Genomic DNA, 25240 nt, shown 5'->3' on the forward strand with positions numbered 1-25240 from the left:
CTCATAGCTTCTCCTACCCTCCTTTATCAACTTCTTTGTCAATCTTTGTTGACATTTAAACCTTTCCCAATCCTCTTCTCGCCCACTACTCTTAGCTACTCTAAATTCCTCCCTTTCATCTTATATGTTTCAATAAGGTCCCCTCTTAGCCGCCTTCTTTCCAGCGAAATAGCAACATTTCTGGGAAGAAACTGGAGCGCCCAGAGGAAACCCACACAGACATGGTGAGAACATGCAGAATTAACACAGACAGTGGCCCAAGTTGGAAATTGAATCCGGATCCATGGTGCTGTGAGGCAGCAGTACTAACCACTCTGCCACTGTGCCCCCAGTGGGTGGTAATAGTTGGTTAAAAGCTTGGATTTTTTTTACAATGGCATCACCTGAGCACCATGACCACACAAATGCAAAGGGTCAAAGGGAAGGGTCACTACCGCTTCCAGGACTTAGCGTGAGTAACAACTGTGGTTTTTCCCACATCCAGAGAGCTTTTTCTTTAAAAGAAGAAACTAGTTCAGATTATTCATGGCCAATCCAGGCAAGATACATCAACCATCTCATTGCCCAGATTACTAAATAACAGACTGATGAATGGTGTGTTGTTATTTAGATTTTCATTCACAATTGACCAGACATTTTTTTCTCACTTAGCCAAAAATATAACCATTTTCTTTTGAATCAGAATGTGTGTTGTAATTCATTATGTACATACACAATGTTAAAGCCACCATGGGATGTTTTGATCTATTAAAAGTGCCATCTAAATGCTATTTATTGTTATAATTACTCACGTAATGATAAATAGCAACAAATCTCCTGCCCTACTGGCTGTTACATATTGTTCGTTAGCGTAGCAGTTTTGTAACTGAATGGATTAATTTGCAATACACATGTAAAATATAAAGATCTTTGGTTTATGTTAAATTTCAGATCATTCATGTCCAGTTATAACTGTTCACTAATGTCCACAGCTTGGCTATTTCATCTTGGTAATTATATGAAAATATGCTAATTTTCGTGTAGTGAGGGAGCTGAGCAGCATCCCGGCTTCTTGACTTCCAACCTCAGAGTAGGGCGGGACACCGGGTCCCGCCCAGTGCGAGTCAACTGCAGGGCATTGGATCACTGCCAGTGGAGGTCATTGGTTCATGGTAATGCCAAGCAGGGGATTCCGTCAGCACTGGGTGTTTGGTTCTGTCCTGGTCAAAAGTACTGGGCAAGCTGGAGGCGAAAAGGGGAGACCAAGAGAGAACACAAAAGAGTGTATGAGAGAGAAGGGATGCAGCAAGGAGCTGGACCTGCAGATCAAGATTGGTGAGTTGCTGCATTAAGGAGCCAAAGCTATGAATAGGGCAGACCGAGATTTCTGGAAAGCTGGGAAATGACATCAGAATGGGCGAACAGCCGCCGGGGAACAAGGTGGACCACTCGGACAGCACCCTTGAATTCACAAGATCAGGAAGACAGGAAGATCTCCTCTGAAGGAAGCGAGGTAATTGGGTCAAGGGAAATTAACAATAGGAGAACCACCACTTAAACTCAGTTATTTGGCAGATTAGAGATCAGGAGTTAAGCTCTTGGTGGTATTGTATTAGATCTGGAGAATTGGCCATTATAAGTCATTCCTTTTCAGTTAAGCAGCACGGTGGTACAGTGGTTAGCACCAGGGACCGGGGTTCGATTCCTGCATGGGTCGCTGTCTTGTGGAGTCTTCACGTTCTCCCAGTATCTGCGTGGGTTTCTTCCAAGTGCTCCAGGTTCCTCCTAATGTGCTGGTTAAATGCATTGACCATGCTAAATTCTCCCTCAATGTGCCCAGACAGGCACTGGAGTGTGGTGACTAGGGGATTTTCACAGTAACTTTGTTGTAGTGTTAATGTAAGCCTACTTGTAACAATAATAAATAAATAAGAAGCTTCCATTAATATTCATAAAAACATAATGCCAGCGGAATAAAAGGTCCCTGTTTCATAATATTTATGCAATCCTTGTGCTTGAATCTCCCTTTACATTCAGATATAGCTACTCGCTGCTGGTGACAATGCAAAATGTCAAAAGATGAGCAGAGATGCAAAAAAAATGTTTGCAAGCTGAAGTCTCCCTGGAAGCTTTAATTATTCACATTGGACGGTGAATCTGTGAAGAGAAGATTGATCTTTAATGACACACATTGGCTCCCTTCATGCTTTCCTGAAAATGTCTGAACAAAATAAATGTGGTGTATCTATTTAATGCATATGTTGTTGGCCTTATATCAATAAAAGGAAGTCTTTGGCGATGAAGAGTTTTCACAAAGTCCAGAGGAACTCAATTTAAATAAAAAGAAACAATTTATCACAAAAATGCCTCACATAAAACATAATACATGGCAATTAAATCATAAAGATACACAAAAATCTCTCAACATTTTTAACAAAGCGGATTTATCAATAATTCTCAATCCTCAATTTTCACTTCATTATTCAATGAAAATTACTGGCTGCCACCATAATGACAAATAGAATGGAATGTTTTACAATTTTTTTTAAGAATAGGTAAACCTGACAAAAGCATAATTAGTTTAATACAGCCTTCATTTTCATTTCCCTACTTTTCTTTGTGATGTATCATCTCACTTTGTTACAAGGGCAACATGGCAGCACAGTGGTTAGCACTGCTATCTCACAGTGCCAGGGCCCCGGGTTCGATTCCTGCCTTGGGTGAATGTCTGCCTGGAGTTGGCATGTTCTGCATGGATATTTTTTGGGTGATCCGGTTTCCTCCCTAAGTTCAAAGATGTGTTGGTTAGGTGGATTGGCCATGCTAAATTGCCACTTAGTGCCCAAAGATGTGTAGGTTAAGAGGATCGGCCATGGCAAATGTGCAGGGTTACAGGGATAGGGCAGAGGGCCTGGGTAAAATACTCTGTCAGAGAGTTGGTGCAGACTTGATGGGCTGAATGGCCTCTTCTGCACTTTAAGGATTCTATGATATTCTGTCATCTTAGGGCTTAATGTCAACAAAAATAAAGTTGTTGGTAATTATTTAAATATCAATAATTTCACTCCAGAAACACTGAGGAACAGTTGACTCAGGGAAGTACAGTGACAAGGTAACACATTGTATTAGAAAGAAAATTGTGCACATTTCAGGGACATTTTAACAATTATATGAATCAAATTTGGATGATTAACCGAAAGATTGAAATAAAAACAAATAAAAGTGCTGGAAATACTTAGAAGGTCAGGCAACAAGTGTGGACACAGTAAGAAGTCTCACAATACCACATTAAAGCCCAACAGGTTTATTTGGTAGCACAAGCTTTTGACACGCTGCTCCTTCATCAGGTGAGTGAAGAATTGGTTAGTCCAACTCTTTATTCATCTGATGAAGGGGCAGTATTCCCAAATAAACCTGTTTGATTTTAACCTGGTGTTGTGAGACTTCTTACTATGCCTACCCCAGTCCAATGCCAGCATTGTCACAAGAAATGTGGAGACAGAGAGAGAGAGAGAGAGACAGCCACAAAGATAATGGGCAGGATTTTATGGCCTCAGGCAAGACCAGAAATTCCTACCTGAGGTCAATGGAAATTTCCGTTGTCAGATCCTCTCCCATTCCAGTTCCGTGGCAGGCGAGGTGATAGAGCTCCAGCCAATGGATTTTGTCAGCAGTGGTCAGTTCTGATGTCAGGACCAATGTGGTTTCTGAGTCCAATGGACGGAGGTTTCTTCCTGATGCCAGCTTGTCATCTAATTAATCCGTGCTGTCCATAAGGTGGCTGCTGCTGAGGCTGAAAGAAGAAGGAAAGAAACGTACAACTTGAAGTGGCCTCACAGAAAAGACAGAAAGACCACTTTTCTACCAAGGCCAGACAGGCAAGCCTCAATGATCAGTGGGTACGTAGCCCCTCCAGCAGTGGACTAGAGCAGCGGCCATTGTCACTGGTGACCCTGTTTCGGTGCTGTAATAACTTCAATCAGGCCATTGAGATTGGCTTAATGGCGCATGGGCTCCCTGATTAAGAATCCAATTGATGGGCCTATCAGGGATTTCATACTCCAGTAGGCCAACCTTAATGGCCTGAGTGAACTCATTACAGGCATGGTGCCCCTGATTGCTATTCTCTCACTGCCCCAACCAGGATTCAATTGCATGAAACATCGCCCAAAAACAGGGATGGACACCACTCCACCACAGGCAAAATAGTGAGAAAATGGCCCTCAATTGCATCTTTAAATTACTGGCCACCCAGGCCAATGCCATTCCCCCTCACCACTAATGCAGTAAAATGGTGGGATTGCAACAGGTTGCCCTTTCATTCATTTTATTTCCTCTATGTTTCCATCCAACAGGCAGTAAAAATGTGCCCAACATTTCAGACAAAATGGTAGGAAAAAAAATATAGACGGTAGAAAAAAGTGAACATCTGCAAAAACTTTGCTTGATCAATCCTGTTCAATATTTTGCAGACGTAGCAGAGAGAGAATCGACAATGGTAATGCTGCTGTAATTAATCTGTATTATCAAATGGTTTTTAGTAAGGTTCCCCATAACAGACTCATGAATAAAATCAGAGAATGTGTAGTTAGTGGACAAGTAGCAGAATGAATTGCGAAATGGTACCAATTCAGACAGCAGAATGTAGAAGTAAAGAATAGTTCTTAAAGGATAGGTAAAGAGTAATTATTGTAAGCAGCAGGAGTTTGGAAACTGATATTTCAGCAGGAATAACTGTTCATGAAATATATTAGTGATTTAGGCTTTAGAATCAGTGATACCTAATAACAAATAAAAAGCTCCTATGAGCGATCAGTCAGACAAATATTGCTTATTGAAATATCAAAAATATTATTGATCTAATTTGATGTATATTCATTTTTGTTCAGTACCCTATGTTAGCTTATTTTTGCCTTTAGGTCGTCTGTTCATAGCCAACCAAAATGATCCTAACTTTGACAAACTTTGACAGAGTTATCTTGGATCAGCACAATGGATGGAATGTTCCAGCCACGCTCACACCAAAACCGGAAAATCCCGCTCAAGTTCAATTGACTTTGCATGGTGACTCTTCTCCCCCCTCCCAACACTCCACCCACTCCCCCTTCCCCCCTACCCACCCACCCACTATGGTACCCTTGGTGGGTAGGATAGGAACATTCAGGTCAATAGCGTGACGCTCTCAATTTTAAAAAAATGTTGATTTCATCAACATTATTTTTTTCTCAGTGAATTAAGCCACTTGTGTTTAATGTCTGATTTATTTGTGTTTATTTTGGCCATTGAAACTATCAGTGCGAAGGAGTGATATAATTCATTAGCCCAAGCTGCTTTGCTTTAATGAGGCTATCTCTTCAATTGGTTTCCTCCTTAATTTCTCTCGCACTAATGAACTGAGCTTTTAAAATAAAAACTATTTTGCTTTTCATGATCTCGAAGCATGCCAAAGCCCCGAAGCTTAGCTACACCTATAACAGCAGAACCAAACAAATCATAAACAGCAATGTGAGAATGACCAGAGTACATGTTTTTTATCCACCTGAGTGGACAGGCTGTCCCTTAATTTCATTTGGAGGATGGCATCTCCGATAAGCAAGTAACTCCTCCAAATTATTTTCCCAATAATACCACCATTCCAAACTCCCTGAGCAAAAATCCACACAAATATTTGCAAGAAAGAATCAAACTGAGTATGGGAGCCTGACTATTAGGGCTTGCAGATTGCAACTAACTTGCTGCAGAATTGCACTTGCAACAATTATTCTGTCATACATGTGGGAATAAAGCCTTGGACAATGCAATCATCGGCTGAGATATTCCCCCCTCCCCGTTAGGTTTTCCCGCAGCAGATGCAGTATACCAATAACAGTCGGTGAAATCTTCTGGTCCCGTCAACATCTATGGGCCTTTGCATGGCTCACCCACCCTGCCATTGGGGATCCTGCCACAAGGGGAAGTGGGGGGTGTGGGGGGCACTTTCAATGCATCCCAAGCAATATCAGATTGAAAGTGGGTATCAAATTGAAAGAAAATGCATAGGAAGTGGCAAAGATTAGTGGGAACCTAGAAGATTGGGAAACCTTTACAGATCAGCAGAAAGCCACAAAAACAGCTATAAAGAAAGGTAAGGTGGATTATGAGAGTAAACTAGCTCAGAATATAAAAACAGATAGCAAAAGTTTCTACAAATATATAAAACAATAAAAAAGGTGAAAGTAAACTTTGATCCTTTAGAAGATGAGAAGGGAAATGTAATGACCGGAAATGAGAAAATAGCTGAGGCATTGAACAGATACTTTGTGTCGGTCTTCACAGTGGAAGACACAAATAACATGCCAAAAATTGATGACAGGAAGGCTATGGCAGGTGAGAACCTAGGAACTATCATTATCACGAAAGAGGTAGTGTTGAACAAGTTAATGGGGCTAAAGGTAGACAAGTCTCCTGGTCTTGATGGAATGCATCCCAGGGTACTAATAGAAATGGCAGGAGAAATAGCAAATGCGCTAGTAATAATTTACCAAAATTCGCTGGACTCTGGAGTGGTTCCAGCAGATTGGCAAACAGCAAATGTGATGCCACTGTTTAAAAAAGGAAGTAGACAAAAGGCAGGTAATATAGACTGGTTAGTTTAACTTCTGTAATAGGGAAAATGCTTGAATCTATCAAGGAAGAGATAGCGAGACATCTGGATATAAATTGTCCCATTGGTATGACACAGCATGGGTAAATGAAGAGCAGGTCATATTTGACTAATTTGGTGGAATTCTTTGAGAACATTACATGTGCAGTGGACAATGGGTACCTGTGGATGTGGTGTATCTGGATTTCCAAAAGGCATTTGACAAGGTGCCGCACCAAAGATTGCTACATAACAAAGATGCACGGTGTTACTGGTAATGTATTAGCATGGATAGGGGACTGGTTAACTAACAGAAAGCAAAGAGTGGGGTAAATGGGTCTTTTTCTGGTTAGCAATCAGTGACTCAGGGATCAGTGTTGGGACCACAATTGTGTACAATTTGCATAGACGATTTGGAGTTGGGGACCAAGTGTAGCAGATGACACTAAGATGGGTGGAAGAGCAAAGTGTGCAGAGGACGCTGAAAATCTACAAAGAGATATAAACAATCTAAGTGAGTGAGTGAGGATCTAGCAGATGAAGTACAATGTTGTAAATGTGAGGTCATCCATTTTGGTAGGAATAACAGCAAAATGGACTATTATTTAAATGGTAAAAAATTGCAGCATGCTGCTGTGCAGAGGGACCTGGGTGACCTTGTTCAGGAATCTCAAGGAGTTGGTTTGTAGGTGAAACAGGTAATTAAGAAGGCAAATGGAATTTTGTTCTTCATTGCTAGAAGGATGGAGTTTAAAAACAGCGAGATTATGTTGCAGCTGTATAAGGTGCTGGTGAGGCCACACCTGGAGTACCGTATACAGTTTTAGTCTCCTTACTTGAGGAAGGATATACTGGCACTGGATGGGGCACAGACGAGATTCACCAGGTTGATTCTGGAGTCGAGAGGGTTGGCTTACGAGGATAGATTGAGTGGACTGGGGCTATACTCATTGGAATTCAGAAGAATGAGGGGAGATCTTAAAGAAACATTTAAGACTATGAAGGGAATAGATAAGATAGAAGCAGGGAAGTTGTTTCCCCCGGCTGGTGAAATTAGAACTAGGGGACATAGCTGCAAAATAAGGGGAAGCAGATTTAAGACTGAGTTGAAGAGAAACTTCTTCACACAAATGGTTGTGAATCTGTGGAATTCCCTGCCCAGTGAAGCAGTTGACACTGCCTCATTGAATGTTTTTAAGGCAAGGATGGATAAATTTTTGAACAGTAAAGGGATTAAGGGTCATGTTGAGTGGACAGGTAAGTGGAGCTGAATCCACAAAAAGATCTTATTGAATGGTGGAGTAGGCTCCAGGGGCCAGACGGCCTACTCTGCTCCTTGTTCTTATGTTCTTATGATCCTGCTGGCTGGAAGATCTAGAAAATTCCACCCCAGAGTTTTCTGATAAGAAATTCCTTTTCTTTTAATTCATTTGTGGAAGATGGACGTCAATGGCTGGCCAGCACTTATTGCCCATCCCAGCTACCCTTGAGAAGGTGAGCTGCCTTCCTGAAACACTGCTGTGCACATGCTGTGTGTTGATGAAGTCTTAGGAAGTTTCAAGCATTGCCTTTTACCACAATGATTTACTACAATAATAATCTTGAAAAGAGCACTGATTAAAAAGCTTAAAAAAGCCTATAAACGATTCTGGGTATACTTGATCCATTTATAACATGCCTTATTAATTCCCAGAATTCATTCTGTTGACCGCCAATTGCTTCACTCATTAAATAAAATATATTTTGTTTTCAGCATAATCTATATTATGAGCATTATTCCACTGATCATGTATAGAGTTCCTGTTTTTTTAAGTAGATTTGCAGTTAAGCCCGGATAAAAGCACAGATCTTGAATGGATATTTTATTTTCTTCAAGGAAGAAAGTGTATGAAAATCTAACAGCAATCAGCAACTCCCCAACAGATTATTAGGCCACTGTTGAAGACTGTACCTCTACAATCACACCAGGAGCCTAAGGAACCATCTAGCTCATCGCTCCACTTCTAATTTGTAGAAATACAAGATTTGATGAAAGAAATGTAAACATTAGACTTGCTGAGACCACAAAAAAAAACTCAAAAGCCTCATCATATTTTTAGTAGGCAGCAATAGGTCTTCACATGTTTTGGATATTTTTATGAACAGCTATTTTTAAGCAAATTCAAGGCAGACCCAGCTTTGTATTGAGGTGAAAAATGCAATCTATACTGACACCCGAGAGCATTAAAACGAGCCACATGACCACAGGAAAGAAAAGATAACAGGATGACAATTCTTTGAAAGCAGCTGTCATGGAAAAAAAAACATGTGCCACAGAATACTTGCCTATCCCGAGAGCTCTTTTATTATTTTGAATTCATGCTGACTGTAGTATAATCCCAAAAGAATGTGAAGCTGAAGTGCCTGCTGAGAACATTAAATACTATCCAGTCAATCTTCTTAATTTTCGTAGAATGAGCTACTTCAGTATTAATGAAGGACCCCAGATTTCAGGCAGCAGAATGCTGTGCCTTTGTTGATGTACTTTCCGTTGCCAGTCAGGCTGAACCAAGCATGGAGTCTAATAAGATTCAGCCAACTGTATATCATGGCCAACATGTACAGATACAGATCTCGCTGAAACTTTAAGTAGATTTTTAACAACCGGACAACACTACTGACTCCCGAGTATTGGTCAGAATACTCATGAAATTTTCATATTTTTGCACAGTCAGTGGTACTTGACATACCTGCATCAACTACAAAGGTTTCAGCATCTGCCTCTGGTTACATGATGACCTGTGAGCATCAAAGCAAAAGTAAGGAAGAGAAAAGGCCATTTTCGCTGACACATGGAATAAAATCGATGTGCAGCCTCAGGTCTTGATTTTAGCAGATTCATGAAGACCCCATGGACCTTCCAAAATGGCAAGTGGGACCTACATCTGGAAGTACTACCCTATTTCCGACATCTCATAGAATCTATGATTCTATGATCTCACTTTAACCAGTGGATAGGATGGGTGTAGAGGGATATGAGCCAACACGGGCAATTGGGACTAGCTTAGTGGCTAAAAAAACGAGTGGCATGGATAAGTTGGGCCGAAGGGCCTACTTCCATGCTGTAAGTCTATGACTCCATGAATCAGTGGGGGAAAGGGGTGGGTGCAACTCACACATAAGGGAACCCTGAATTCAGCAAGGTCACTTGAACTCAGAGCTGAGGGGGTGCGAGGGACCAGAGCGAGCAGGTTTAAAACATAATCAAACAACTGGGACGGAATCTCAGTTAGGCCCTGCAACCCATCCAGTTCACTAATGCCCTTTAAGGAAGGAAACGTTACTTGGTCTGGCCTACATGTGACTCCAGACCCACAGCAATGCAGTTGATTTTTAAATGCCGTCTGAAACAAACTAGCAAACCATTCAGTTGTATCCAAACCCTGCGAAGAAAACAAAAAGGAATGAAAGCAGACAGACCACCAGGAGGCTCAGGAAATTAGCATGTCCACTACGACTCTCACCCATTTTATCAGGTGCACCTTATGAAGCATCCTTCCTGGATTCATCACAGCTTGGTATGGCTCCTGCTCTGACCATGACCACAAGAAACTACAAAGAGTTGTGAACATAGCCCAGTCCATGACGCAAAGCAACCTCTCACCCATTGACTCCATCTACACTTCCCCCTGCCTTGGAAAAGCAGCCAGTATAATCAAGGACTCCACACGCCCCGTACATACTCTCTTCTAACTTCTTCCATCGAGAAAAAGATACAAAAGGCTGAGATCATGTACTAACCAACACAAGAACAGCTTCTACTCTGCTGCCATCAGACTTTTGAAGGGACTTATCATATACTAAGTTGACCTTTCTCCACACTCTATAACATGTAGGGTGTAACACTATATTCTATATCCTTTCCTTTCATTCTCCTGTATGTTTTGTCTGTATAGCATACAAGAAACAATACTTTTCATAGTATCCCAACGCATATGACAATAATAAATCAAGTCAAATCAAAGTTCTGTCTTCAAAGTAAGGATATCTTCCATCACATTGTGTGGCCTTACCACCATGCTAAAAGGGACAGACTTTCAAAAAGATCTAGCAACTCAAAACTGGACATCCATGAGGAGCTGTTAGCTATCAGCAGCAGCAGAATCATACTCACCCACAATCAGTAAACTCAAATCTGGCATATTCCCCACTCTACCATTGCCACAAAGCCAGGGATTAAAACTGGTTCAATGAAAAGTGTAGGAGAGCATGCCAAGAGCAAACCTAACAATGAGATGTCAACCTGGTGAAGCTACAACATTGGGCTACTTTTATGCCAAACAAGTAATAGGCAGAATTAAGCAATTACACAACCAACACCTCTACAGTCCTGACACATCATGTTGTGAATGGTGATGAAACAAAGCATGGAGGAGGAGGCTCTGCAAATATCGCCATCCTCAATGATAGGGAGCCCAGCTAGTCAGTGCAAATGATAAGGCTGAAATGTTCACAACAATCTTCAGCCAGAAGTGCTGAATGGATGATTCATCTCAGAGGTCCCCAGTATCACTGATGTCAATTTTCAACCAATTTGTTTCACTCCACATGATATCAAGAAATGGCTGAAGACAATGGACCCTGACAAAGTACTGATGACTTGTGCTGCAGAACTTGGCATGCCCCTAAGTCCAGGTATTCCAGTATAGCTGCAACACTGACATCTATCCAGCAGTGTAGAAAATTGCCCAGGTATGTCCTATACACAAGAAACAGGACAAATCCTACCCCACCAATTACTGCTCCATTATTCTACCCTTGATCATCAGCAAAGTGATAGAAAATGTCATTCACAACGCAATCATGTGGCACTTACTCAGCAATAACGTGCTCGTGGGTACTCAGTTTGGGTTGCAACAGGGTCACTCAGCTCCTGATATTGTTACAGCCTTGGTTCAACAATGAACAAAAGCACTGGAATCCAGAGGTGGGGTGATATTGACTGCCTTGACATCAAGGCAGCATTTAACCAAGTGTGCCATCAAGGAGCCTGACTAAAACTGGTTTCAATGGAAATTGAGTGAAAACCCTCTGTTTGTTGGAGTCACAAAAGAAGATGGTTGTGGTGATTAGAGTTTAATCATCTCAGTTTCAGGACATCACTGCAGGAGTTCCTCAGGGTAGTGTCCTAGGTCCAACATCTTCAGCTGCTTCATCAATACCTTCCTTACATCATAAAGTCAGAAGTGGGAATATTTGCTGATGATTGCACAATGTTCAGCACCATTTGTAACTCCTCAGACATTAAAACAGTCCACACCCACCTCTAACAAAACCTGGACAATATCTAGGCTTTGGCTGAGAAATAGCAAGTAACATTCGTACCACACAAGTGCCAGGCAATGAGAGAGAATCTAACCATCACATCTTGACAGTCAATGGCATTAGTATCTTCATTATCAACATTCTTGGGGTTACCATCAACCAGAAACTGAACTAGACTCCTCATATAGTTATTGTGACTATAAATGCAAGTCTGAAGTGGGAATCCTGTGGCAAGTAACTCTTCCTGACTCCCCAAAGCCAGTCCACCATCTACAAGAAACAAGTCAGGAGTGTAATGGAGTACTCTCCTCTTGTTTGGATGAGTGGGTGATGCAGCTCCAACAACACTCAAGAAGCTTAATGCCATCCAGGACAAAATAGTCCACTTGTTTGACACCCTTCCACAAACATTCACTCCCTCCAGCACCCACACGCAGTAGCAGCATTATGTACCAGCTACAAGATGCACTGCAGCAATTTACCAAGGCTCCTTAGGCAGCACGTTCCAAACGCATGACCTCCACCATCTAGAAGGACAAGAACAGCAGATTCATGGGAAAACCACCACGTAGGTAAAATGTTAGAATCCGTGATCAAGGAGAAAATAGCGAGGCATCTTGAGGAGAATTGTTTGATACAAAGAACAAAGAACATCCCAGCACGGGAAACAGGCCCTTCGGCCCAACGAGCCTGCGCCGCCGCATCATCCCACACCTACCCCGCCCTGTGTGTATGTGAGTGGAACCCCTAATGTAGCCAGATTCAGGGGAGAATAGTGTCAATTTGGTACACCAATCAGCCTAAGAGCACATCTTTGGGGTGTGGGAGGAAACCGGAGCGTCCGGAGGAAACCCACGCAACCACAGGGAGAATGCGCAAACTCCCACAGACACAGGCCCAAATCCATGTATCCGCACAGCTAGCAGTGATAGTCACTGGGTTGTTGCGGTGCCCATCTGCTGGTCCAGGTTTAAGCACACACAACGACATGAAGTACTAGGCCACTCCCGGAACCTCCAAGAGCAGCCCACGCACGACCCACCGTGTGCATGCCCCTCGTTTGACAACAAGGTGGATCGACCCTGTGGAATAAAAAGACGATACGTTAACATATAAACATATAAAATGATAGAGCAGACGCAGCACGGTTTTGTTAAGGGGAAGTCGTGTCTGACGAATTTATTGGAGTTCTATGAGGATGTGTCTAGGGCGGTGGATAGAGGAGAGTCGGTGGATGTGGTGTTTCTTGATTTTCAGAAGGCGTTTGATAAGGTGCCGCACAAGAGGTTATTACAGAAGGTCAGGAGGCATGGAGTTGGGGGTAGGATGTTAGCATGGATAGGGGATTGGCTGTCAAATAGGAGGCAGAGAGCGGGGGTCAATGGGTGCTATTTGGATTGGCGGTTGGTGACTAGTGGAGTGCCCCAGGGGTCGGTGCTGGGGCCTCAGCTATTTACCATTTATATAGATGATTTGGAGGAGGGAACCGAATGTATGGTGTCGAAATTTGCTGATGACACCAAGATTGGTGGAACGGCAAATTGTGCGGAGAGTGTGGAAAGTCTGCAGAAGGATCTAGATAGGCTGGGCGAATGGGCCAGGAACTGGCAAATGGAACTTAATGTTGGCAAGTGTGAAGTTGTCCACTTTGGTAGGAAGGACTATTACTTACATGGCGAAAAACTGCAGAATGCAACGGTGCAGAGGGACCTCGGGATCCTTGTGCATGAGTCGCAAAAACCCAGCCTGCAGGTGCAGCAGGTGGTCAGGAAGGCAAATGGGATGCTGGCCTTCATAGCGAGGGGGATTGAATATAAAAGTAGGGAGGTCTTGCTGCAACTGTACAGGGCACTGGTGAGGCCGCATCTGGAGCACTGTGTGCAGTTTTGGTCACCGCGCTTATGCAAGGATATTTTGGCCTTGGAGGGAGTGCAGAGGAGGTTTACTAGGCTGATACCAGAGTTGAGGGGGTTGAACTATGAGGAGAGGCTGAATAAACTAGGCTTGTACTCGTTAGAGTTTAGAAGAATGAGGGGAGATCTCATTGAGACGTATAAGATGATGAATGGGATGGATAGGATAGAGGTGGAGAGGCTCTTCCCGCTCAGAAAGGACAGTAGGACTAGAGGGCACAGCCTCAAGATAAAGGGGGGGCGGTTTAGAACAGAGTTGAGGAGGAACTTCTTCACTCAAAGGGTGGTGAATCTCTGGAATTCTCTGCCTGTTGAAGTGGTGGAGGCTGCCTCGCTAAATATATTTAAGACGTGGGTTGATAGGTTTTTAATAGGCAAGGGGACTAAGGGTTATGGGGAGAGGTCAGGAAGGTGGAACTGAGCCACGACAGATCAGCCATGATCTTATTGAATGGCGGGGCAGGCTCGAAGGGCTAGATGGCCTACTCCTGCTCCTATTTCTTATGTTCTTATGTAGAAGATCCCCTCCAAGTCACTCACTGCCCTGACTTGGAACTATATTACCACTCCTTCACTGTCACTGGATCAAAATGTCGAAACTCCCTAGCAGCATTGTGGGTATCCCTAAACCACTTTGACTGCAGAGGTTTAAGAATGCAGCTCTTTACCACCTTCTCAAGGCCAATTACAGATGGGCAATCATTTTTGGCCTGGCTAGCTAAACCACATCCCTTGAAGGAATAAAAAAAAAACAGTCTGCCACAGCAAGTGGTGGTACCTATGGCAATCTCTGAATGAAATTTGGGGTGATGGGTCTGAATTCATCCCCCCATAAATAAAATCCCATCATTCAGGTAGTTTCTCCAGAAACAAACAGTGAACCAGGATAATTTCTGACTTATGCTATCTATTTCTGGAGCAAAAATCTAGGGCTAAGAACCCAACAATATACGGCACATACAGAATTTAGCCAAGGATGGGCAGGTTAGGTGGATTGGCCATGCTAAATTGTCCCTTAGTGTTCCAGGATTTGTAGGTTAGGGGAATTAGTGAGGTAAAATCATGGGGTTACGGGGATAGGGCGTGTGTGGGCCTAGGTAAGATCCTCTTCCGGAGAGTCGGTGCAGACTCGGTGGGCTGAACAGACTTCTTCTGCACTTTAGGAATTCTATGATTCTATAGTCTTTCCTGTGACATAGTTTTGTGTGTTTTAGTTATGAATTTGGATTTGCCAATGACTATTTAAGAGGCAGGATTTGATTCATAACATCACAATCGTGCCTAATAGTGATGTGCAATTATTTACTTTAATTATATGTCATTATTCATGTAGAAATGATAATTATTCACTAATTATTAAGTAAAAGTTATTATTTTCAAAGCCTGATCTGTTTTTCGACCTAAATCGGTACAACTTATTTCCCTTGATTCTACTTCTAGCAAGTCAAGTAGCTGCTCACTGTTAGACAATCATTACTCTGCTCCAAGGCTTCTCAACCTGGTTTTGTCTATTAGAGGTGAATACTCTTATTGGAGCAAAAGCTGCTAAGGGTAATTATCAATGTTACTGTCCGTCCTGTAATGGGGCAGAATGGATCATTCGCCTGATGTACAGTGCATCCAATTTTCATTCTGTTGAGATCTATTGAATGAGAATCAGATGATTACTGTGATGACTGGGTGATCCACTCCACCCACATTACCCCAGGACAGTGAAGCTAAAGGTTTTGTCTGAATGTCCAATATGAAAGAGGTAATAACAGCAAAAGAGGCAGCATGTTGGCACAGCAGTTAGCACTGCTGCCTCAAAGTGCCAGGGATCCTGGTTCAATACTGGCCTCAGGTGAATGCAGAATTTTGATGTTCTCTCTGTGTCTGCCAAAGGGTTTCCGTCGGGTTCTCTGGTTTCCTTCCATAGTCCAAAGATGGATTGCCATGCTAAATTACCCCTAGTGTGTAGGTTAGGTGGATTAGCAGTGATGGACGTTGGGAGGTTGGGGCAGAGGGGTGGTCCAATGGAGAATGCTCTTTGGAGGGTCAGTGTTGACTCAATGACTTCTGCACTGTAGGGATTCTATGATTCTGCGATAAACTGAAGCAGAGGAACGGGACCTGTTCAGTATGCCCGATTGGGTGCGGGGATGGATAAGAATATTGCAAAATGTCCTCTTCAGGTTTCATGTACATATTTATTTCTATTTCCCAAATAAAAATTTTGTTTCCCTGTACAGTGCATGGAATTATTTGTTTTGCCTTAGGACTTCCTCGGCAATTATTATTTTGTTTTCTTTTTGAAGCCACGATAGCTTTTTAGACGCTATCGATCAGTTTTTGCTTGTTTTTTTCAGATATTTTAAATTCCATCCATCATAAATCTTTTGAAAGCTGTGTGGGGAGGGTTAAGCAATATCACGCAGCTAAAGCTAAATTGTCGATCTCAGTCTGCCTCTCCCCTGTGCTCGCCTGCTGTTTGTCTTTGGTCTGCCTCTTCTGCTGTAACATTACTTTGAGTGCGGCATGTTGTTATGAATTCTTATTCTGACTTCCATTATTATTGGTGTCAAATCCAACTTCCAGCTCACAAATCATGACTGAATTGGAGATTAATCCCTGATATAAAACCATCAATGCTGGTAATTAATACAAAATGTCCTCTATGTAAATTGACTACCCGCAGATTCAGATCTGTACAATCTCTACCAATAAATGTTAAAACACACCTTCCTGATTTTTCACATTAACTGTATGTTTTATCTCTTTTGAAGGACCTTATATTCTCCATAAGACCACAAGGTATAGGAGAAGAATTAAGCCATTTGGCCCATCTGCTCCACCATTCAATCATACCTGATATGATTCTCATTCCCATTCTTCTGCCTTCTCCCTGTAACCCTTGGTCCCCTTACTAATCAAGAATCTATCGATCTCTGTCTTAAATACACTCAATGACCTATCCTCCATAGCACTCTGACAATGAGTTCCACAGATTCACCACCCTCTGGCTGAAGAAATTCCTCCTCATTCAGTTTTAAAGGTGCATTCCTTCACTCTGAGGCTGTGCCCTTGAGTTCCAGTCTCTCCCACTAGTGGAAACATCCTCTCCACATCCACTCCACCTAAGCCTCTCAGTATTCTCTAAGTTCCAATAAATCCCCCTTCATCCTTCTAAACTTCATTGAGTGTAGACCCAGTCTCTTCAACCACTCCTCATATGACAAGCCCTTGATTGCTTGTGAACCTCACCTGGATCCCTCCAAGGTCAGAACATCCTTCTTTAGGTATGGGGCCCAAAACTGCTCACAATATTCCAAATGGGGTCTGACCAGAGCCTTATACAGCCTCAAAAGTACATCTGTGCTCTTGTATTTTAGCCCCCTAGAAATGAATACTAACATTGAATTTGCCTTCCAAACTGCCAACTAAACCCACATGTTAACCTAGACAGAGTTCTGAACCAAGACTCCCAAATCCCTTTATGCTTCAGATTTATGAAGCGTTTCTCCATTTAGAAAATGGTCTGTGCCTTTATTCATCCTTCCAAAGTGCATAACCTCACACTTTCCCACATTGTATTCCGTCTGTAAATTCTTTGCCCACTCTACTAGCCTGTCCAAGTCATTTTGCTTTCCCATTTCCTCAACACTACCTATCCCTCTACATATCTTTGTATCATTTGCAAATTTAGCAACCATGCCCTCAGTTCCATCTTCCAGGTCATTACTGCATATAGTGAAATTTATTTTTTCGGAATTATAGAGTTTTCACTGCTAGTCACTGATTATTCTTTTCAGAAGTAAGTTCAGAGCAAACACCGCCATTTGATTTGTAAATTAGCAGTTCTTTGGATCTCAATGGACTGAAAATACTGCCTTAATTGGGTATACCAACTGCAAAGCTCACAAAGGGCTTACAAGTAGCTGCAGGTTTTCTTTATAAATTTTAAAACTCTACATATCTTCTGACTCATCACCAAAATAACTTGATGTCTTGGTCTCCTCATGAACATCTCTTTACTGATTTTTAAATTGCTTGCCATCTAAATAACTTGACAACTACCAATTTTATTATTACAGATCCTAAACCAGCCTTTGATCACACAATAATAAGGCAATCTAAATAATGGCTTTAAATTATACTGTGATTAATGCATTTCTGTGCTTTTTCAACAGAGGTGCTAACCTGGCTCATTTTAAGATAGATTTTATTTGAGAACATTCATGCGTTCTCTTCCCAAAAGTAAGTTCTGGGCTTATTATCTGCTAATGCTTCACCCTGAGCATCCTTTAGCTTGGTCGTGGGCAGTTTTTGTCTGTGGTGGTTTGTCATTGCCCCTTGCACCCTCAGGAGTAAGGTAAGGAGACAGGCCCCAAGTCCACCTCAGCCAAAAAAGAAATCAAACCCATGTTGTTGGCCATTATTCTGAACCACACGTTTGCCAGCTAGCCAACTAAGCTCACAGGCCCCTTTTGCTTTAAACATACAGATTAACAAATCCTTCCTCTTGGAAACTTCTCATTTGCCTTTGTATCACAAATCTGGACAAACACACATGGTATTGAATCACACACAAAAAGGGGGAAAGGGCAGGGAGAAGGATATCTTAAAACTTTTCTACTCTTGGATAATGATCTATGCAAAAGAAATAGCATTTTCAGGGAATCAATTTATTAACCCATTTAGTTAAATGCAGAATATACTGTTGTAATCTTGGTTTTATTCATTTTCATGATGTGGATATCACTGGCATGGCAAGAATCTATTGTCCATCCCTACTTCCTCTTGAAAAAGTGGTGATCACACTTTTTTTAACCACAGCAAACTATATTGTAAAGGTGCCTCCTCATTGCTATTAAATAATAAGTTCTATGTTTTTGATCAAACAACAATGAAGGAACAGTGCTATATGTACATGTCAGGATAGTGGGTAAATTGGAGCTGGTAATGTTCCCATACAGCTGTTGCCCTTGTTCTTTGAGGTGGTGGAGGACATGAGTTTGAAAGGTTCTGATGAAGAAGTCATGGTGAGTTGCTGCAATGCACCTTGTAGATAGTACACACTACCACCAATGGTGGTGGGAATGGGAAAGACAGAGAATAGTGTTGAGTATCATGAGTGTTCTGGAAGTTATGCAAATGGGGAGTAATCCATCAGAAAGTAAACAAGAACCAAGAGATAAGCCACTTGCCACAGAATACCCAGCCTTCAGCTTTCTCCAGTAGCTACATCATTTATGTGGCTTGTCTTTTTCAGTTTCTAGTCAATAGTGTCCACATAATGATGATGGGGCAGGGGGGTTCCCAATCATGGTAATACCACTCAGTGGCTATGTTTCCCTCGTTGGGATCATAGACTCCCTGCCGTACTGAAGGAAGCCATTTGGCCCATTGAACCCAATGCACCAACAGAGCATTTTTGCCAGACCAACACCATCCCTTTAATCCCATGCATTTACCCCACTAATCCCCCTAAACTACACATCTTGGAACATTAAGGGGCAAAGTAACATGGCCAATACACCTAACCAGCATATCTTTCGACGATTATTGTCTAAAAGTTGTACGGGATTAATTCTACTTGCTACGTTTGTGCCCAAGTTTGCATGTTGTACTTATACACACACACGTGGACTATTATATTGGCTCAGTAATTGTAAATGAAGCATGAGACATTTGAAAATTTGTGCTCCAGCATTTGTGCTCCATTTGTGGTGATATATGATGATTAAAAACTTACAGTCTTTGTTTCTGGTGCAGAATTAGCTTCCTGATGCTTTACAACAACGCTGGGAAGCCGATGTCCAAAATCTCTAAACTACAGCTGTTTAACTGCAGTGAATTCCACATTTTGCAGCTGATTTTAACGTATTTCTGCAGATCCTGAATATTTTAGCTTTATGTGGACATGAATGTAGCTGAGGAGGACACTGGGGTGCAGGGGTGTAAAATAGATAGTATTGCAGTTGATACGGGGGATGTGCTGGATATTCTAGAGGGTTTGAAAATAGATAAGTCCCCTGGTCCAGATGGGATTTACCCTGGGATTCTCTGGGAGGCAAGAGAGGTGATTGCGGAGCCTCTGGCTCTGATCTTCAGGTCGTCGTTGGTCTCTGGTATAGTACCGGAAGATTGGAGGACAGCAAATGTTGTCCCATTGTTTAAGAAGGGGAGCAGAGACTTCCCTGGGAATTATAGACCGGTGAGTCTTACTTCTGTGGTGGGTAAGGTTTTGGAAAGGATTATTAGAGACAGGATTTATAGTTATTTGGAGAGTAATGAATTGATTAGAGACAGTCAGCATGGTTTTGTAGCGGGTAGGTCGTGCCTTACTAACCTTATCGAGTTCTTTGAGAAAGTGACCAAAGAGGTGGATAGGGGTAAGGCAGTTGACGTGGTGTATATGGATTTTAGTAAGGCGTTTGATAAGGTTCACCATGGTAGGCTTCTGCAGAAAATGCAGATGTATGGGATTGGGGGTGATCTAGGTAATTGGATCAGGAATTGGCTAGCAGATAGGAGACAGAGGGTGGTGGTTGATGGTAAATATTCGTCATTGAGTTCGGTTACGAGTGGTGTGCCTCAGGGATCTGTTTTGGGGCCACTGCTGTTTGTAATTTTTATTAATGATCTGGATGAGGGTATAGTTGGGTGGATTAGTAAGTTTGCTGATGACACCAAAGTCGGAGGTGTGGTAGATTGTGAGGAAGGGTGTCATAGTTTGCAGGGTGACTTAGAAAGGTTGCAGAGCTGGGCCGTGAGGTGGCGGATGGAGTTTAATGTGGAGAAGTGTGAGGTAATTCATTTCGGTAGGAATAACAGATGTGTTGAGTATAGGGCTAACGGGAGGACTTTGAATAGAGTGGAGGAGCAGAGGGATCTAGGTGTATGTGTACATAGATCCCTGAAAGTTGGGAATCAAGTAGATAAGGTTGTTAAGAAGGCATACGGTGTCTTGGCGTTTATTGGTAGGGGGATTGAATTTAGGAGTCGCAGCGTCATGATGCAACTGTACACAACTCTGGTGCGGCCGCACTTGGAGTATTGTGTGCAGTTCTGGTCCCCACATTACAGGAAGGATGTAGAGGCTTTGGAGAGGGTGCAGAGGAGGTTTACCAGGATGTTGCCTGGTATGGAGGGGAGATCCTATGAGGAGAGACTGAGAGATTTGGGGTTGTTTTCGCTGGAAAGAAGGCGGCTAAGAGGGGATCTTATTGAAACATATAAGATGATTAGAGGTTTAGACAGGGTAGATAGTGATAGCCTTTTTCCTAGGATGGAGAAAGCTAGCACGAGGGGGCAAGGCTTTAAATTAAGGGGGGGTAGTTATAGGACTGATGTCGGGGTAGGTTCTTTACCCAGAGGGTGGTGAGGGACTGGAATGCCCTGCCAGCTGCAGTTGTAAATGCGCCTAGTTTGGGGGCATTTAAGAGATCTGTGGATAGGTTTATGGACGAAATGGGATTGGTTTAGATTAGTGGGTTAGTGTTGTTTTTTTTTTAAAAGCTGGTCGGCGCAACATCGTGGGCCGAAGGGCCTGTTCTGCGCTGTAATATTCTATGTTCTATGTTCTATGTTCTATGTTCTATGTGTAAAGACACTTGACAACGATGCACCAAGCAATTATGGATATAATGCAAAGTCATGGACAATCAATTGGATTTTTCAGGGAAAAGATTTCAGTGCCTGTTTGAGGAGTCAGTGCCAAATAGAATTCGGTTATTATTTCATTGTGTAGCTCCAATCTAATCACGCAGAGGAGCATTATTATTCGATGAGTATTCAATAACATGAGTCACTGCAAAGTATGAAGTAAATTTTTTACTCAGCTTCTGCAGTGAAAATTTTATTGAGTATACTGAATTTGCAGTTCTTTATGTAAATTCTGCAGCTTCCACACAGATATCAAGTTGCATCAATGTAACCTCCATGGCGCAGGATGAAGATTCTTTCCGGTAATTTATTTTAGACCTAGTTCATAAATTCAGAAATCAATCTGATCTTGAGAGAGTCAGATTTCAAACACGTTAAGCTAAACAGAAAACAAAAATAATCTTTGCAAAATATTTATGTGGATATGAACTGCAGACGTGGTAACCTACCCACGAAGATTGATTATTTCATAAGTATTCAAGTGAGGACTTCCAGCAATAATGTATGTCGTACTAAGACTGTTCAACTTATTTGATTTTATACATAATGAGCTTTACTTTAAATAAATCATCAGTTCCCAGTGTTTATTATCTATGGGTGAATTGGTAAGATAACAAGCAGTGCAAAATTATGAGTCTGTATTTATAAGGTATGAATACTTGCAAATGTGAGGCATTATACACTAATTATGTTACGAGGCTGTGTATTTTAATTTAGGATGGAATGGAGTTGGGGGAAATTTAGAGTTTAGCTGATTAGCATTTCTGTCAGAAAACAAGGTCCATGTGATTCACTTTGCCTGCGAGATAGGCTTTGAGAAGGGCAGAATTCATAAAGTGCAGATTCTCCTGAATATCACTGAACCTCAAATACAAGGCAGTAAGTCTCTATTGTTCTCCATGCAGAATGCGGGTGGGCTCATACATTTGGATCAAAGATACCAAGGTCATGAGTGCTGAAATGAACCTGGAAGACTTACCTAGCTTTGGCTAGTGGGAAGGATCACTGGAATACACCACACCATGAAAATCAATTTAGGGATTTGAAGTTATTGGTCCGGAAGAGACTAGTTCCTGAAAAATGAAGTGTCCTTTTAAGGAAGAGTAAAGTATAACCATGGAAAGAGATTTTCAGTTGTTTTAAAAGTTAAAGAGCAGATTTTTTCTGTTTCTTTATGTACAAGTTGCCCAATGAATTACTGGTTAGTCGATGTTGCTCCTAGTTTGTGTGTTACAGTAAAAGTTTTAAGTCTTGAAATCTTGTCAGGTGATCCTTTCAATCATTTACTGGAATTTCACATTTCCCTTTCAAATATTTCCCATCTCTACAGAAATCATACCTACACATGCACAAGGAAGGTTAGATATTTGAAAAATAACTCAAATTATCTGGACTTAGCTTTTATGCTAAGCTTGTTATTTTGCTTTATTTTAATTTATTGCAGTTTTATCTCATTCTATCCTGATTTTGTTGGGCTGTGCCAAGTTGCAATTTGTCAGACACCACCTTTACATTGCATGGGACCAATCTTCATTGCTAAAATGGACAGCAGCACAAGCTTGATTCTGATTCCCATCTTCATTCAATTACTGCACATGTTGGCTCTCCTCACTGAAGAAGCATCAGGAGAGGAAGGTTGGCTAATTTTACCTTACCTTTCCCAGGTGTACAGATGCCAAACCCCTGCTGTCTTTGTAACTGAAATTAGTACAGGTCCTACATTGAGCTTGACTCCTTGCTAACAGCTGCTGCAAAGTAAAATGGTTTTTCAGCAGTTAGTGACTCATTAGCTATACATGCTTGTAGATTCTTCTCAGCTCCTTCATTTCAAATCTCTTCACCAGTATCACCCATCTCCATCATCTCAAGAAGTCCTGTTCACTTACTATTGCTCTAATTCCATTCTCCGCACCATTTTAAGTTGAAACTGAATGTTTGCAACTTAACCATCTTATGTGATCCCAACTGATTTTTCAAACCCATACCCCTCCATGACTAAGGTTGCTCACTTTCACCTCTATCATCAGCTCTCTCCATCCCTAGCTCAATTCATCTGTTGCTGAAATTCTATTCCAAATGTTTGTCACCTCCAGACTCAACTACGTCACATTATCCTGGCCAGCATCCCATGCTCCATAAACTTAAATTCATCCAAGGCTCTGCTATCTGTTATCCTAAGCCTCGCCAAATTGGTCTAGTCCATGTGTACTGACCTGCCTTGATTTCAGGTCCCTACGGTGCCTCCAAAATAAAATTCTACTACTTAGGTTCAATCCATTCATGACCATGTTTGACCTGACAAGATAGTAAGGTGGCAGGAAAGCTGACAGAACAGGAAAACCATCTGAGCCATTTAAGGACTACTTCCAACCTCTTTTTGCTCTTGTAGGTGGGGCCCACTATCACATGGGGGAACTGACCAGTGAAAATCAGTGGCCTTGCGGTGGGCTCTGGGGGAAGTGTCCTTTCTGGGCACTCCAAAGCCCCAGCAATGACCATTCCAATGACAATGCCATCACCGATGCACTGAGGCAGCCTTACCCTCTGCCCTCATGCACAGGGATCTACCTGCCTAATACCAGCATTCCTAGAACCTACTTAGTACTCTTTGAGGTGCCACCCCACAATTGAGGTGCCATCTCCGTGAAGTTGCTACCTCAGCAATGGTCATTACCATTGGTACTGTTGCTAAGGCTGTTGCTCTCCTCTCCTTTGATTGGGCCAGCAGCTAATGCGGTGGTGGGGGGTGGGGGGGGGGGGGGTGGTGGGGGGCAGGCATCATCTATACTTGGAATGGCACGTAGGCGGCAACCATGTAAATGGCTACTGGTGTTCTCCAGCTTTAGCCTCTGGCTTAAACAGGGTCATCATTGGCACCTCTTCAGCTTTAGCTTCTGGCTTAACCAGGTTCATCACTGGCAGTGGGACATTACCTTCCCAATAAAATTCCAGCCTACGTTTCAAAATTACCTATTTGACTGGAAAGCACATCTGAATTGCTGAATTTCATAAAGGAGCTTTTCATGCAAGTTTTCTTACCTTTTGTTTATATCCCACTCCCTGTATTGTACCAGAGATTGTGCCATCTAAACTCAGCTCTGGGCATGGAAACTTTATTATTGAATGATGATACATTTTGTCTTTTAACAATGTAGACATTCTAAATTTTGGACGAAGACACAGTGGGCAGGTGGAATTTTCCAGCCTTTCATGTCGATGGGATTCTCCTGTCCTGCCACAGTGAGTTTGGCTGAGCGCCAAATTCTCTGTCCTCACTTGCAGCGGCACAGGGGAAAGGGGCATGAGCAGCCAGAAATTTCCTAATATTTAAATTCAATCCACAGACTCATTGGCATTACATGAGCAGGCAACAATGAACAGAGTGATAGACTTCTTCATGTGAAATCTCTAAACCTATGTCAATGAGTGCATGTCCACATATATTTAAGCTCTGCTCCTATTTGGAATATATAGAAAATGTTGACAAAGTTCACACAGAACTTTATTTGAAGATATAAACACAAAAGATGGAAAGAGATTTTTGCTGGGTAGAAGGCCTGAAAATTAAAATCCAATATTTTTTCACTGTAGTTCACCAATTATTGTCTTTACTTCCCCAGCCAATTACATACAGCTTTATATGAAATGGTATTTACAGGAAGGAACCAAACCATTTGATCCAACTGGTGCTTGCCAGATTTTATACTCATCTGGACTCTCTTCCCACTCTTCTTCCATCTAATTCCATCAGCATATCTTCCTGTTTCTATCTTCC

This window comes from Carcharhinus amblyrhynchos, chromosome 22, assembly GCF_965287045.1.
Source record: "Carcharhinus amblyrhynchos chromosome 22, sCarAmb.v2.hapA, whole genome shotgun sequence".
In the NCBI taxonomy this organism is placed as follows: domain Eukaryota; kingdom Metazoa; phylum Chordata; class Chondrichthyes; order Carcharhiniformes; family Carcharhinidae; genus Carcharhinus; species Carcharhinus amblyrhynchos.